This window comes from Bombus affinis, unplaced genomic scaffold (assembly GCF_024516045.1).
Source record: "Bombus affinis isolate iyBomAffi1 unplaced genomic scaffold, iyBomAffi1.2 ctg00000527.1, whole genome shotgun sequence".
Classification (NCBI taxonomy): domain Eukaryota; kingdom Metazoa; phylum Arthropoda; class Insecta; order Hymenoptera; family Apidae; genus Bombus; species Bombus affinis.
Window position 1 is genome coordinate 35976 of NW_026109165.1, and position 15553 is coordinate 51528.

At 37.0% G+C, this 15553-nt stretch overlaps 2 long non-coding RNA genes across 2 annotated transcripts in view; one reads left to right on the forward strand and one right to left on the reverse strand.

Moving 5' to 3' along the window:
- The window catches only part of LOC126928095 (uncharacterized), a 32245-nt gene that overhangs the window by 4401 nt on the left and 12291 nt on the right, over positions 1-15553 (forward strand). The gene's annotated exons all lie outside the window — the stretch shown is intronic.
- LOC126928099 (uncharacterized) lies at positions 4140-5591 on the reverse strand. The gene is made up of 2 exons (XR_007716295.1): positions 4646-5591; positions 4140-4536 (listed from the first exon to the last, which is right to left on the reverse strand). It is a non-coding gene; the product is annotated as an uncharacterized LOC126928099 (long non-coding RNA).

The following is a 15553-nucleotide window of genomic DNA, read 5'->3' on the forward strand; positions in this document are numbered from 1 at the left end:
TAATCAACGATAACATGTAGTGGCAAACATGATAATTATCGACAAAGGAGAATATTGGTGAAATGATTGTGGGTGATTTCACTCGGTGTATCGGTACATAAACTTTGATAGACATTGCCGGTGGATTCGCTGTCGGTGAAATCGTGTCGATGAAATAATTGTCAGTGATTTAAAGATAACCCAATTTATTGATCTCCCCTTCATAGAGTTGTACGTCTCTCTATAAAACATATTCTACCTGGAAGGGCTGAAACATTTAGCTTAGTCACACTAAACTGGACTGGACTGCAAGTAAGAAGATTGAAATGCAAAATTCACGTGTGAGCGCAACGATTTAGATGGAAAGTTCGATAAGGCGATTATGTATATTAACCCGAAAGAAAGCTCATGGCTTTGCAACGCGTTACACGCAACACGGAATTTCCCTCGCTGAAATAATCCTATTACAACGATACGATTTTCCTTAACAGATCTCGCAATGTAATTCTCCCTCTACAACTTTTTATTAGGTTTGAAACACGAGAGTTTCGAAGCTCTGCAAAGTCTCGCGAATCTAGAAGTCGAGTTTCAACGTATTTTCGCTTCTTATTTTATAGCTGTTAATAGTTATTATCTCACTCTGCACGTACATCAAACGAGTACTTATGTAAATCCAAAGGAAACGGAAACAACCGAGAATAATTGAGGATAATTCGAATACGTACCGATTAGTAAAGTGTTTGGCAAAGAAAAAAAAAGGAAAATTGTATCGGAGAAATAGGGGAAAAACGGTGGCGTACATCAAGCAATCTTTATGGCTGTAATACATTTATTATTCATTTATGTTCATTTTCTATCGCGTAACAGACGTTGAAATAACGAGCATATAAATCTTGTATCGCTCGACCTGACTTTTCCCGATGGAAAAATATTCACCAGCCTGGGATCGTGCATCGCTAATTACTCCGTTCTACTTTTCGAACGCGTTTCCATCCATACAGGAAAGCAAGAAGGCAAACCCTATCGCACAGTCATGAAGAGATGCAAAAGCAAGAAACCAACCAACGACATGCCGATCGACATGGTGGAAGCAGTCCTACAGAGGCTATTCACCATTGGACACGGACCCTCCCATTACGAGGGCCGCGAAGAGGCAGAGACCGAAGAAGAAGGAGACATCAGCTTCAGCGTCGTCATCGGCGAAGGCGATGTCGTCGATGCCGCCGTAAGAATGAACACCAAGAAGGCTGCAGGAGTCGATGGAAGACTCCTGGACTGCTGGAAGCAGGAGCTGGAAGCAAGCTGGAACCAGACTGCTGGAAGACGGCCAGAGTAATACTGCTAAGGAAGCCGGGAAAGGATCCCAGTCTCCCTAACGCGTACCGGCCGATAAGCATACTCCCAGCCATGAGCAAGATCTGGGAAAAATGCTTTAAGAAGATCATCGAGAGATGCATCGGAACGGACCCGTTCCATCGGAGGCAGTATGGGTTCAGAAAGAAGAATTAGCTTAGCGAATACCGATAAGAACAGGAAGAAGCTGAAACGGGCACAACGAACGGCCCTGTGCATAACAACGACGGCATATCGTACCGTCTCCCACGCGGCACTTTGCGTGTTGACCGGAAATCTCCCGATCTACATAAAGATAAAGATGCTCGGAGAGACTTACGAGTGGAACAAGATCCATAAGACCAAGATCGGCGCGGATGACGGCAACGAGCTGAAGGGGGAACTGGAGGCGCAAGGAAATTAATACCGAGTGCGCTGCTATTTACCAAAAAGAAGATGGACATCGATCATCACAGCATGCAGCTGTTAACCGGGCATGGGAGTGTGGCGGCACTCGACACTAACTAGTGTCGGACGACGGCAGCGACATCTACAGCCCCCAGTGACAATTACAGCGGACCAGGCCCAACTACCACAGCTATCACGCACGTCCAATAAATATATAACGCACACACGGCCACCTCTACAGGAGTTTCGGTGTCTATAGAAAGAGGATTGGCAAGAGCAGCGACAGCAACTGTCTCGACTGTGGAGACCCTAACGACGATGCAGAGCACGCCCTCTTCACGTGCCCGAGGTGAACGGACAGAAGGATTGAGCTGGAGAACGCTCTTGGCGAGAAGATAGACGTGGACAATCTGATCGCCACGGTGACCGCCAAGAACGAGAGCTGGGATAAATTCAGGCAATTTCGCAAGACCGTCATGTCTCACAGGAGGGTGACAGCGAAGGCCTTGAAGGAGGCAAGGAGGAGAACGAGAGCAACAACAACTACGCGGAGCAGTGAAGGCAGAGATACAAGACAACAAAGAACCACAGAAGGAGATCAGCCCAGTATTCTGAACTAGCTGAGAAGATGACGAGAGCAATACTGAATATACAGAATAGCTGCCCGACGAAGAAGATACAACGGGGCATGAAAGGACAACCCTGATGACTGCCGACAGGTTTTACCGGGGTTGTCTGTCCTCAAAGCAAAGGAAAAAGGAGGAGGGGTTTTTAGTGGGTATGGCAACAACATCCGCCCGAGTCCCACATAACCCAGTGATGCGGATCACTGGGTATGCGTAACAGCATTTTCCCCTCCTCACGCAAAAAAAAAAAAAAAGAAAAAAAACTATACACTCTATCAATTTTAAGTTGATAATTTCGTTATTATATAATTTTTCTTAGTCTAAACTGAATCCAGGAAGAAGAACTTTCATCCAATTACATACTTCATTAATTCATGAATTGTATTCGTTACCGTACGTACAAAAAGAAAGTTGACTGATATAAAAATTCAAAGGATAGAACTTCTAAGCTCGCGATTGGAAACAGATTCAGTTCAATGGTTTAATTTGCCATTTAATTGAATTCTCTGGCAATTTCAGCGAACTGTGGGCTTTAAAAGTGTCCCGCATTCAAACGCAAGACTTCTCCTCCACCTTTCTCTTTCTTTCAATTCCAACCTCAAGTAATTGACCTATTAATTCGACGATATATTTACATGCTCGCAAGGGATTCAAACAACTTCGTTGCGTTAAATTCGCAATTATAACCAACAGGAATGTCTCAATCAATGTGCAGCTCGAAACAAATAATAGATAATTAACTTTTCAATATAACGATTGATATGTTTGATGAAGAAAAATGTATGAATTTTTAAAAACGTCTCCTAGTACATTTAGCATTTTTATAGTAAAAACTTAGAACACACACGCACACATATACTATTCCATGAAATGATTTACACAGCTATGAGTCTAATCCTATCATATTATAAAGGGATGAACGAACTTTTCCTAATAAATATAACTTTATACAAAATCTTGTTTAAAAAAATTAGTTTTTTATTCTCACTAAATTAATTTAATATCAGAATATATAATTTTAGTCGTTATCAAAATTTTATGTCAAATGCGTTCATAGATATATATATAAATAAATGTCTAATCCTATGTATTTATTTCAACTGAAATCTTAACTTAAATATTTATTAACAATATTCTGACGAATATGCAATGAAAGATAAAAACAAGTTTATTTTTCCTATAGAATGTCTCATGCTTCTTACTCATTTTATGTTTCTCGTTGTCAGTGCGTAACTACTTATCAGCCGCATGAATGCTAAGTTTTACTACTGAGAAACGAAGAGACATATAGATGCAAATATACGCTATCTCGCGTGAAAAAACATCAGATACATTAACCAGAAGGAATATCCGATACATATAAAATTCATAGCGTAGTTATTTATACATACGGAATATTTCTTTCTGTATGAAATATTCTTTCTTCTGAATTCTTATTATAAATGTATGTCCATTTCCTACCTTAAAATGTCTCTCCTTTGAAAAACTCCATTTAAATATAACGATCAACAAAATATTACCAATAAAAATATTGAAACGAGATGCTGAAAGAACCTTTTAATGAAGTACAAATGATTATTTCAACTTTAATTCTGTTAAATTTGAATTGAATCATTTATAAACCGAACAGGTGTATAAAATTTTATTGCGTAAAAATCGTGAAGCTGAAAATTAGGAACGAATAACGAATGAGTAACCTAGTTTCATTAAAAGGTACGTGTACGCCGATCCGTGTAACAACTTCGACACTCCAATTATTATAAAGCATGTATCCTTCAGAGATTTTTTGCGCGAACGCAAGATACCTTTTACACGTGCAACTGAATAAGTGGAACGTGATTTTCGATATTTCTTCTTGTAGAACTTGTAACAACGTAACTGTTTCACGAATATTTTCCCTGACACTTTTACAACGATGCGTAGAAATCTCCTTTTATAATTAATAATTTCAGCATTTCTCTGAACAGTTTCGTTGCGATTAAAAAATATACAAAGCTTACGACGTGCTTGTTTAAAAATATTTATATGGAACAAGATTTCGAATTTGTCGCGTCAATCGCGATCTCAGCAGGTGTAAATTAATTCGTTCTAATGAACGAATAAATTAAACGACTCGTGACAAAAATTATCCCTGTCCATGTTTGTCTTTCTAAAACTAATTCAAGGCGAGTTAAATGAATCGCTGTGTACCCTATTCGCGCAGCATGTGTTTTAACGACCAGCATGCAAGCGTTAACGGTGTACTTTAGTTTCTCATGGTTGTGTTAAGCTGGTTGCTCTTAGAATGAGCATATACTTACCGCAGGAATTGAACAGCGGAGACGCCCGCAAGATGTTGACTTCGAATTGTAACATATGCAGTGTATGCAAATCCAAGGTCCCGGCACATACATCTGTCCATGTAAGACAGATCGTCCTTCGAAATCAGTACAGTTTCCTCCTAAATGCACTGAAAACGATTACCAGCGTCAATATCTTTGTCACTCGACAATCGTACGCGCAGTTACGCTAACCGTTTTAACGCCACGCAGCGTGATCACTCTATTCGCGTACCGTGGTAAATTGTGCCACGATGTATGGTCACGATCATTAATTCGCAACGCGCTCAAGCGTGCTCGTCGCGAGTCATATCAGAGTTTCCTCTCGTAATTACTCGTTTTTCAAATAATCATAAACCAAATAAAAAAAAAAACCAATATAAAAAATTACCTCTTGAATCGGAAAACCAAATCCTGCATTATAGAATGTTATCACACAAACGAAACGCAGAGCATAAATATTTCGCAAACTTTTGAGTGTTTGTTGTAACGCTTCCAGTATAACCGATGAAATGAAGCGCGAGCACGTCGAACGGTATATTTCGATGAAAAAAACAGGATGAAAAAGGGCAGCGCGATCGCGTCGATCGGTACTACTCGCAAATAAATAAACGAAGCGCTATCGCGCTGCACAGCACAAACCGATACGGAGTCTTGAAACATCCGACACTAAAACGGTTAATAACATTACGAAAACGACCGTACCAGGAAATTTTTGTTCAACGGATCCGCATTGCGGCTATCACGATGCTCCTTCGTTGCATCGATGCTTCATCGATGAGATTAAAGCACCGTTGAAATAGGTTATTCGATTTCTTACATGGGCAAAAAGTTTTTATATCGTGTTTGCTGTTTTACTTCGCAAGTGTGCTTTACAGTATACGTTAGAACTCCAAGTCGAGCTATCCGAGTTAAAGTCTCTTGAAACTTAAAACGGCACTTAAAGGATATAGGTATAATAGAAGGTTCGTTTAAAATTCAAAAGTGTATATACGTACATATACATTTGAATAAAAATAGCGGATAATCTCAAGTAAAAAAGTAGGTTCGTGTTAGTAAAATGGTTTCAAAATACTTGTCAAAAGTCAAACGACTTGACTAATTAAGAATGGATGTAAGAGATTGAAAGCAAAGGGCATCTAAGAGTATCAATTAAGTAACAAACTCACGGTGACAAAGAGGTTTTCACTCGCTCGAATTCAAATAAATCGGTTAATTTGAGCGAAACTTTAGGTGCACGAGAAGCGACACGCGTCCTCAAGGACTACGAAGGTTCTACTCGAACGAATGAAAACTTTTCTCTGGCCCGGTGTGTATACACAAGACGTGCGAATTTAAAGTGCAGATTGTATTAATTGAAATAATTGGTTGGTTTGATCAAATTAATCGTTTTAAGCTGAAATGACGAAGGTCATCCAAGTAATTGATGTCCACTGTAATTATTTGTTAATCGCGCGTGGAATCGGAACGATTCGACCTCGTTCCAACGCGAATCGTTACTAAGGCAGAGACGGCAATTAATAATTGTCGCGTCATTTGTTCGATCGTGTTCACAAATTCAAATACGGCTGAGTGGCGAAAACCATTTATAACACGTCCCGTACCGCGTAGGTCGTATACATATCTCAGGATGAATTTTTCGTACTTCGCCGCATATATTCTCCATGTCAGACATACCATAAAATATTTCGTGCAATCGCGTATTCCTGTCTAATGTCAGGAATTCTCTTTCCATAGGTCTGCGTTTTCCATATTATCTATTTTGCTTATCAGTAAACATTCTTACAATTTGTGATTAATACTGTACGTACAAGAACGTTAAGTTTTTGACGTTGTAATATTTCACATGAAATAATAATGGCTGTATATCGACTAACTTATTAATTAATTAAATTCGTGTATATCAAGTTTCCTATCATTTAATACTTTCGTGTAACTACAGAGATTTGATACTATGAAATGAAATATAAAACTTGGTAAAAAAACGCGCTTCGTTAGGAAATGAGGGTAATGATGCAAATATTTTTTGTAGCCATTATATAGAATTTCGATGGTATAATTAATCAGTATCAACTTACCAGCCCCTGACGGGAAGAAAGTGACGAAAATAACCTGCAAGCAGATGAGAATTGCAAGTATTTTCGAGTACAGGTCCTTCATGGTTGTAAAAGATCAGGGGATGTTGTCGCTCTAGAATAGGCGAAAATCAGCTGTTTCAATAACTGCTTTGTGGGCACTGGAGTGCGTAGACCAGAAATATCTGCGACAAAAATCAGAATACATTTGTTTTCACATGATTCGATCAATTTTGTGTAGGACTAAGCTGATTGAACCTAACACGGGATAATTGTCCAACTTACGACCTTAACAAGCCCGCTTGATTCTCTATAAGTGCTTGAAATTGATGCTTGTATTCTTTCCAGATTAACAAGCTTTGCCCCCCCCCCCCAACCCCCTCCCTCTCTATTTCCTTAGATCGAGTTAGACTGCCACAACATATTATCTTTCTTCTTTTCTTTTCTTTTTTTTCGATCTTTTAAAGCCTTAAATCGCTGGTTATTATAGTGTATACATTCAATTACTCTGTAAGTCGTAAGTACATGTTTTACGTTATTTTTTATTTTCCAGCTAAATTCCACAAAAACAAGAAATATACTTCCAACGTGTTTTCACGTGTCTCTAGCAAAGATCTGAAAAACAAGTTGCGGCGCAATTTAAAACGACAAATAGCACCGTGTGTCTCGTTGTGGCAACGCACGCTTCGTCAGCTTTTTAAAAGCGCTCTCTGTCTGCTTTTTTCTCTCTTCACCGCCTATTCGTTTTTTCTTAACGAGTGAAACCGTTTTTACGAGGACGGGAGCACAGAAATGACGTACTGGCAATTCTGTTTCGTGATGACACAAGCAGCCCGGTTTCAGTGAATTAAACCTGGCCCCAAGCTTCCAATTATCTCTCCCTTCCTTTCCTTTATTTTTCCCTTCTATATCGAGTTTCAGGTTTTCTAAATTTCCATTACAATCAACTATGGCTTTTCTCTATTTTATATGTTAGCCGATGATTCATGGCAAAAACGTCGGCTGTAAAAATATTTGGAGTTGCAACAGCAACAAGTGTGTTTTCTCAAACAGAAAATATTGGAAGCGTACTCGTTGGCAAAACAGTTCACGGATAGTTCGTCCTCTGCTTGTTATTTGTTTCAATACCGTTAGCAAATAAATTCATGAAACATAGTGGTGTCGCATAAATTGAAAATAAAAGCTTTGCGTATACTTGGCAGTTGAACTTTGGCTATTATACGTATGTTATATATGTAGTATCGTGGACAAAAGGCCTAAGATATCTGCCGAACCATAAACAATGCCGCGAGAGCCGCGGCATCGTCGGGTACATCAATGTGTCGTCGGTTCTTTTTAAGTGGATAGTTTCGTGGAAAGGGCCTGCGTGACTCTGGCCACGGGCGTTTCGGGACACGTGTCCGATAGGACGGGAAAAGACAAAGAGACGCTAAAGGCAGTGTTAGTTGAGAAGCCGGAGAAGACGGATGCAAAAGGTGTGCAGAGTGTGACTTGAGAAGCGAGAGCGAGCGAGTGTAGAAGCGGAAGAGTGTGAATCGGGAAGTCGGAAGCCGTCTATGAGAATAAGACGTACGACAGCATCGTAATCATTTCGTTGCTTCGAACATTATTTATTAAATCAAAACATCATTACTTGTCCTTTCCTCTAAGACCCATTAAGATACTACATATATATATATATATATATATATAGAAGATTGCTTAGAATTTGGAGCTTAATAACATATGTCAAAATCATTGACATTAAAGAAGGTGAACCTTACTTACGAAATTTCCTTCCGTCAAATGATACATAAAAATTGAAAAAAATAATATACATAGTTTTGACTTTCTTCCGCATTATAATTTGAATCACTCGATTTATTCGACTAAAGATAATCAAGCAATAACCTCACTTTACACGTATTCTCATCACGTGAAATAGATCACATCAGGGATTTTCAAAAGTCGATGGAATATTAATGGCGATTAATTATTTATGGATGTATTCTGCACGGTTAAAGCAATCGCCTAGTGAATTATCGAGTTCCAGGAATATGAGCGGTAAACAGGATTGCAGCTATAAATGACTCTCTAACGTGTATATTAGAGATGAATTTGATCATTTATCCTCATAATATGAAATACGCTTTCAAGTGGAAATCATAATTAACAATTTCTGGCAGCGAAAAGTAAATAAATCGATACGTTTAAATCAATATTAGAATTTCTTAATATTTTTATCAAATATTTTTATCAAATATTTTAACATCGTAGAAGTGTCGTTGGAGAGAAATATTAGGTTGTTCCAAAAGTTTCTTTCGGTTTATAAAGAAATGATAGATGTACGATATTTTTTGCATTATATTATTTTATTCAATTATGTGCGATCCACCTTTCTCCAATTTAATATAAAATAACATAAAACAAAAAATGCTGTGTATCTATCATTTCTCTATAAAACGAAAGAAAATTTTGCGAAAATATAATAGAAATTTAGCTTTAACACAATATAAAAATGGATTGTTATGCCCCTAGGAGATAAGAACAATATGATTAATATTAATAATGAATACGTTAACGTAACGAAAAGCAGCTTTTGCAGAAGGCTATAACCTGAAAATGTTTACTAAAGAATGATAACATGAATTTTCTTAAGTACCCCATTTGATACTTAATCTGCTTTGTAAATACTGTACGTCCTAACTTTGAAAGAATGCAATTTTAGCCAGAATGTTTCAAATTACCTAGCCGTATTGTTTCCTTGTAATGTAATTTATATTTACATTATCTCGCGTAATTCTTTCCACTTTATTGACTTCTAAACGTTAATGTAATATAATTTTTATAATATAATTTTAATCGAAGTTATTTAAAATTTGTAGTATCTCATCCCTACTAGAATAATATTAACAAATGTGCAGAGCTCAAGTCGAATAACACCGGCTCAGATAAATGATCATCAAACTTACTTTTGTTATCGTCGATGTCAGTGATTTTGAACCAGCCAACGTCCATGGCAATCAATATTATTTAGCCGGTCTTAACGCAATGTAAAAAGCAAAAAAAAAAGAGGAAGGAAGGAACAGGGAAGCAAAGAGATAAAACGAATTTTTCATTTTCTCGAAACTAGATCGAGTTTCAAGCTGCTCGTAAAAGAGTCTGTAGCCAATCCGACTAAATTCGACGAACCGCGCTTGAAAATTCCCAGAGAACTGTGATAACCATCGAAATCTGTACAATTTGTCGATTCATCGCTTGATTAAAAAATGGAACAAAATGAGGCTGATCAGCCGGCCTTTCAACTTCTAATGATCCCTATCGTTTTACCCTAGGTTGAATGCTACGATATAAGCCGAAACAGCTATAAGTAGGGTTCACGTGATTGCCGCCATCTATTATTCACGCGTTACACATTCGCCAGACAGACGCGTCTAACGGTTGACATTGTTTTCTACCCTCAGTTCCAACGCAATTACGTTGCTACGTGCAATCAAGTCTCGAGTGAAGCTAATGATAAGTTGTTGTTCGATCCTACACAATTACTAAAATTATTCAAATTAAACTAATTTAGTCTAAAAAAACAAGTAATTTCGTTATATATTTCCTTTCATAATAAGCCATGGTTGGAATATAGTAGCTGACGAAAATATTCGTATATTTGTAGAAACATTTTAGGGCTGTATTATGCATAACGGCACTATAGAATTAATACTGTAACAGAATTCTACTATCATGGTTATGCTGGTAATATTCGAAACAAATCTGAAAATCTATGTAGATGTTGTAAGATATTCAGTACGAGTACTGTGCATTACTGGTATGTACATAATCACGACGAGATAAGGAAGGTACTGTTCTCTATTGCTCATCGCTACCCGTTGCTAGTAGCAACGTACTATGCATATATATCTCGTAAAGATTTTAAATGTAGCCAACGAGACCATTTTTAATATTTGACTATCGTGACCCATTACAGTTTCATCACTTTCGATTAATTGAACACGACCCGCACCTTAAGACTAAAATACACAATATAAGTATGGCACAGAAAATCTTTTAAAATTTACGGACGACTATTTATGGTATTTAAAGGCAGCAAAGATAATAATTAGCTGCGGATTTTCCTCGAATCGTAGCATACAATATGGAATCTGATTATTAAAAATTACAGTGGAAATACAGTGGATTTCCATAAGATATTCGTGCTTGTGGCATTTTGGAAATAAATTCTTAACCCAAATGGACGACCTCGATACTCGAGAAATTTTGTGAAGCTGACGTCAATGGCGATATGTACTGTTGTTGTGCTATCATTTCATAGTAAGCTGTATTGATTGCACTTCTATTCACGGAATTGATTTATTCCACACAAAAGTTGACAACAATAATCGAAAAAAGAAAAATATATTACCGCCTTTCACATCAGCATACACAAGCACATAGGATTTCACACGAATATACACACTTGTAAATTCGACGAAACGATCAAATTTAATTATTTTTCGATTTTTCGGGCATCAAGTACTACATCAAACGTTACACATCAAACGTTAAAATACGGCGAGCATACAAAATGTACAAACCACTCTAAATTAATTAACTTTGAACGTTATTGATTAATTAAAACAAACCACTGTTGCGTTGAGTTTTACATTTTAAAAAGTTGTTATCCGTTTTTGCTTTGTTTAAAACTAAAAACAGGACTACGTTCATTGTAAGTCGTAAATATCCCTTTTATTTATTTAAACAAACAGATATTTAAACAAACAACTTATAAATATATAATTTATTTACGTATATTTGTAATATCTGTTTTATAAATTTGTACAACCATTTATCCATTTATCTATTTTATTTGCATATAATTTTTATAGACTTTTTTTTCTTTTTTCTTATTTTTTTTTTTTTTTTTATTTAAGAACGAAAAATTGTGATTCTATTTTAAGACATGTCAGACTGAAGCGATACGCGATATATATTTCTATTCGGATTTCACCGTCGTCGTAATCGATGCTATTGGAAACGTTTCACGATAGACGTCTTACAAGCGCTTGCAATGTCCGTCATGTGTAAGGCTCTACCACTGAATCGCGGCTGCCATTTAGTGATTAAGGTCGATCACTTAGAGACGTTAATCCGCCATAATGGTGAGCAATACATCGAAGCCATTATTGAAAGCATAGTTACGCGTTAATTTCATCGATCTTATTCACAAATAGAAGTGTACAAATTATAGGATTTCCAAATATTTAGTTTAGTTAAAAGGAGATATGAAAATGACAGGTATATTCAAAGGATAAAACAGAACCGTACGATTGTAAAGTTTCAAATCATTATAACTATTTAAATTTGAAAAATCTTACTATATTTATACAATATATTTTTATTAAGAATGGAAGAAATTTCGAAAAATCCGCCAACACTTTTTACTATCGTCTTGAAGCACACCATATGTTAAGCTTCTTCGTCGTTACAAATTTTATCGCGGATGTAACGAACGTTTCGAACATGTAGCACGCACGCGTCAACGCCTACATTTGGATTTTAAATATATGTTTTATGCATTAAATGTATTTGTACTTTCTTGCGCAATTTCTTTTAATTTGTTACGATATGGAGGGTTTAATTACGTTTAAGATATCTATCTGAATCCTTTAAATTCAATGTTCTTTAAAACATTACGTTACGTAAAATAATCGTTTTTCCACTTTATTGTATCATAAAATAGTTACTTAAATTCATATTACTTAAAGAATCTTCCTACAGAAAGAATAAAAAAGAATAAAATCCTATATGTTAAATTTTACGTGGTTGATGGAATACATAGCGATGACGAGAACTAACTACAGACAACAAGAAACTATTAGCGAAGGCAACTGGTGACTATGAATGTCGTCTTTATAATATGTGGCGACTAAGGAGAACAACTACCAACTACGGATAACAAGTAACAACCAACTGTCTCGTTTCTAAGGGGCAACTAACTTGCAATTATCCTCCTTTGATGGTTCCTGTAGCGTGATATACGTCTTGAACGTAGTTAAAGAATATGGTCGCTGCTGAATGGCGATTTGACAGCAAGGCGATCCCGCCAGTTCAAAGCTTGACATTGCAAGCTACCGAAGACCATTAATCTTGTTATCGAATATCTAGCTTTCAGAAGAACCCTTGTGATATGATATGACGTCATGACATTTTTATGACGAAGATGAACAAACACCGACCTCTAACGAAACAAATTTTTATTAAGTGCCGTATGTGGGTTGCAGGCCGGCCAACCAAGGAAATTTATCGAATGTATAAAGTAAAATATATACGAATATATTGGATATATCATAAAATGCCCGCGTTATATCGTCTAAAGAAAGCTAAATTTAAGGAATTAAAAAATTGAAATACCAATTATAAGAGAGTTAATTAAATTCAAACCTATCGATGGTCTCATAAAGACCTATATTTCCTGGAAATTGATATCTTTCGAATTCTAAATTCTCCTTAGAAAGTATCATAGAGAAAATATGAAACTTGAAAAGTACATCACGCTGATGCCTCGATAAACCGTCGTGTCGATAAATCCATGTGTCCGAGCGATGAATTTTCCCCAAACAACAAAAAACTGAAGGGAAATCTTCTTTGAAGGACGTGACAAAAGGTAGGGGAAGCGGGAACAATGATCACGCGATAAACTGATGGTGTACGTATAGAACGTGTACGTATAGAACGTTGCGAGAGAATTATCGAGAAACAAAAAAAGAAAAAAATAATCGTTGGCCGGCGCGACTATACGCTGTCGACGGGCAAACAGCGACTGAGACTAACTGAAACGAACTCTGTCGCAGTACGAGCACGGGCTGCGTTCGCGGGTCGATCGAACACGTTCTGCGCCTCTCCTCGGCACCGGCGTCAAAGCCACCCCCGATGGCTGCAACGCACTGGTGCACTTGGTGGTCCTTCCTTTTTCGTGTGATATTATACCAGCATCTGTGATGCCATTTCAAAGACCGCAATCAAAGCATTAAATGCCAGATTAAAGCGACGCGATAATATTACCCCAATATTCGTCCGTAAATGTTACCGTATAGATGTTTAATGCTTTATTATGCTTCGATAAAGCAATAACACAGAAATAATTGCATTATTATGCTTCGAATAATTTACTATCACATGAATCGTTCCACAAGAAAACATATGTTTCACTTTTCCCCGTAGTATGATTGTAATTTATAACAAATATTTATAATTTATAATTTAAAATATTTATAATTCACTGAAAGTATCTTCCTGTCACGATTATAGGCGTAAAATGTCAAATTAAAAGTACCAAATTAAAAACATATGGTATCCCGAAACCAAACGTACAACATGGCGAATCACGATGATACGATAAAAATTGATCTATGTCTTGATTTATTCAAACAGAACGAACTTACTCGAACTTTTCCAGAATAAACGATTTATCCGATAATATCCGTCACTAGCTTCTCTTCCTTCAACGGTAACAACTGACACCGAAAGCTCGAGAGACCCGAACGGTGAGACGTACCCAGAAGCAATGCAGTTACCTGGGCAAAGAGTCCCAAAGACCAAGGACGTAGGAAATTTCGAGAAACGGAAATGGAAACTGGAGTGGCGCGTCAATCAGCACTGACGGAAACTAATAAAAATGGAAAAAACCAAACTAATTCGTTTCACAAATTATTAAAACGATATTATTGAAAATTTCACTCGATTTTCTCACTGCACACGTCAATATTTGTCGAAATATCAATATTAAAAAGTTAATAAAAAAAAATATCCTCTTTCTTCATACCTGTCTTTCTCCCGGGCGGCGAAGGAATACTAGAATGTTCGAGAACAACGGATACTTTTTGATTTTATCTCAATATCAATTTCAATCTTTTTAAACGAAATATAATCTGAACGATGAAACGTTTGATCAAATAATGTTCTTCGTTCGATGCTAAAGGAAATTGAGAAGAAACATCGAAAATTCGTTAATAAAACGAATTTCTTTGTTTCTGTTAAATAATAAACTTGATATACGTATTGGTTTTTAAAATCAATATAGCTAACCAATGGGCACACTTTTAACAAGGGTGATGGAACATACCAAAAATCTTTCAAGATGGTCTTGGCAACGGAAGAGTCGAAAATATGACAATTATGAATGAAAAATTCTAATATTTTACAGCTGGCAACGATAAACAACTCCAGATATTCTCCTAATTAATTTACAACAAATTCGCGTATATGATCGATAGCTGACGTCACTGTGTCCCACAGCCCTTGTAAAACGATAAGAATTTCCTGGGAAACTTGTAGCCACGAAATGAAAAAGATGATAAAACTTCTAACAAGAGTACTGAGACGAGCAACTTTGTACTTACCCCTTCGGAGTAGGGAACGTGATTAAACGTCCGCGAGTTCGAAACTTTTGTAAGTCACTGCACGGCCGCTGCTTATGGTGGAAATGTAATAGATATAAGTACAGAGCGCGTGAGCGAACTAAAAACGCGATATAGGGGTAAAGAGAGAGACCGTTCCGTCCTTCTCTAATGCCCGCGTACTTGTACCGGAAATGTGTAACAACGGTAAACGAGCGCCGTCAGTGTCCACTAGTGTGCATGCCTGATTAAACAAGGACAGAAAATGCTTATATACAGCCTTCTCTTTCTATTTCCATGTCGCATCCATCTTACTATACAGTAGACAGGATTCGACTATTCCATCATTATATTCGCACCCTGCTTACGTGTGAACTAACATTGCCATGACAACAAATCGTTCGTCTCCTGTTTGATGCTCAGTTTTCAACGGAGTTGAAGGGAAACTT